The sequence below is a fragment of the Tamandua tetradactyla genome, chromosome 8 (assembly GCF_023851605.1).
Source record: "Tamandua tetradactyla isolate mTamTet1 chromosome 8, mTamTet1.pri, whole genome shotgun sequence".
Classification (NCBI taxonomy): Eukaryota; Metazoa; Chordata; class Mammalia; order Pilosa; family Myrmecophagidae; genus Tamandua; species Tamandua tetradactyla.
This window is the reverse complement of record NC_135334.1, coordinates 125,242,342-125,244,616: the sequence shown is the minus strand read 5'-3', so window position 1 is coordinate 125,244,616 and position 2,275 is coordinate 125,242,342. Positions and strand designations below refer to the sequence as shown.

The 2,275-nt window shown below is 43.1% G+C and overlaps 1 pseudogene; it reads right to left on the bottom strand.

Moving 5' to 3' along the window:
* Window positions 1-1,026: 1,026 nt before the first annotated feature.
* On the bottom strand, window positions 1,027-2,005 carry LOC143643799 (olfactory receptor 4C5-like; annotated as a pseudogene).
* Between the last annotated feature and the right edge of the window lie 270 nt (window positions 2,006-2,275).

Below are 2,275 nucleotides of genomic sequence, written 5' to 3'. Positions count from 1 at the left end.
GAACCCTAACTAATACACCATCCTTGACTTAAGGCTAGGAAAATGATTTATTCTGGGCAGAGCCCAAGTTACAAGGCAAAGGCGCTCCATGGATTGTGCATGACAGCAGCAAGCATTTGGGGATGTCTTTCTTTCATTCATCCAGACACATTTCTGGTCGATGCCTGTCTTCTGCAATGATACAGCTGCACAGGGATTAAAGCAATTCCTTTCCAACAAAATTCCTAGCCATACACTTTTTATATATATTTTAAGTACTTGGACTATTTGTAATGTAAGTTATACTTAAAGATTTGCAGAAAATTTTTGTATGGAAGATATAATGAAATGGATTTTCCAAACTGTGAAGATTTTATATCAGTTAACAATGTCGCATTGATCAATAATTTGTACATGCACAGAAGTTTCTCATTGGAAGGGACTTTATTCAACCTTTAATAAAGGTTGATATTTTATGAAAGGGGGACCATTCAAGATTCCCCATAACAGGGAGATAAATAAGCACATTATTACATATTTTAACTGCAAGACCACTGTCATGGTTAGGGACAGGTGTCAACTTGGCCAAGTTGTGGTACCTGTTCATCTGATTGGGCAAGTGCTGGCCTGTCTGCTGCAATGAGGACATTTCATAGGATTAGGTCATGATCACGTCAGCTACATCCACAGCTGATTCCATTTGTAATCAGCCAAAGGGGAGTGTCTTCTGCAATTAGTGATGCTAAATCCAATCCTGGGAAGCCTTTTAAGGAGGACTCAGAGGAGACAGGTTGCATTCCTGCTTTGGCTGGTGAGCCTCTCCTGTGGAGTTCATCCAGGCCATCCATTGGAGTCGTCGGCTTCGCAGCCTGCCCTGTGGATTTTGGACTCTGCATTCCTACGGTCACGTGAGACACTTTCATAAATTTTATATTTGCAAGTGTTCCCTGTTGATTCTGTTTCTCTAGAGAACCCTAACTAATACAACCACTATCTTCTGAGTTACCCCGATTTGATCTAAAAATATGCAGTTTATCTTCTTTATTTTCATGATTTGTTACCCACGAGAACTCTTTGGCTCCAGAGCTTCCTCATTGCATTTTTCACCTCTGCATTTCTCAGAGTGTAGATTAAAGGGTTTAACAAGGGTGTTATCATAGTATAAAATAGAGCCACCACTTTATCATTGGGAAAAGTGGTTGTGGGACGAAGGTATACAAATATGCAGGGCACAAAGAATAAGACGACCACAGTAACGTCTGAGGCACAGGTAGAGAGACCCTTCTGCCGTCCTTCAGAACTGTGAGACCTCAGGGAGCAAAGGAAGAGGACGTAGGAGGTGATAAGAATGGAAAAGCTGAGCATGCACAGGAACCCACTGTTGGCAGCAACAAAAGGTCCAAAAATGTGTGTGTCAGTGCAGGAGAGCTTCAGCACAGGGTAGAGATCACACATGAAGTGGTCAATGACATTGGGGCCACAGAAGGGCAGCCACAGCATAAAAAGGATTTGAATCAGACCATGAAGAAATCCTCCAGCCCAGGACACGGCCACCAGGAGACCACACACCGGCCGGCTCATCATGGTCGTGTAGTGCAGGGGCCTGCAGATGGCCATGTAGCGGTCATAGGCCATCACTGTGAGCAGGATGACCTCAACTCCTCCAAGGAAATGCATTGTGAAGACCTGAGTCATGCACCCAACAAAGGAGATGGTTTTCTTCTCAGCGAGTAAGTCAAATATCATTTGGGGGGCTGTGGAGAGGAGAAGGAGCCATCTTGAAAGGACAAGAAAGACAGAAAAAAATACATAGCGGAGCCCAGGGCCAGGCTGGTGGCGATTGTGACTAAGATGAGTAGGTTTCCCACCAGGGTGAAAGAGTAGATGAGTGTGAACATGACAAAGAGTAGTTTCTGCACATCTGGGTTCTGTGTCAGGCCAAGCAGGATGAATTCTGTCACATTGTTCACTTGTTCCATGATCGTTTTGCATTTGGATGATGGATTTATCTGCAAATAGCACAGAGACTGCAGTAGTGGTAGATCAATTTTGATCAAGAAAATAGCATATCTATTAGATAATTTGTTTCTTTTAAGATTAATGGAACCCCAACAGATAAACCCTAGACATAAAAAGCTGTTGTGTTGTTAATCATATACAATGTTGACTACATAACCTTTTTCTACACACACGCACACATGCAACACTTTATGACTGTTTTCATGCCAGACCATTTCTTGCCTCAACATAGCTGGATCTCTCCCAATTCCTGCCACAGTAAACCTGGGAGGACCTT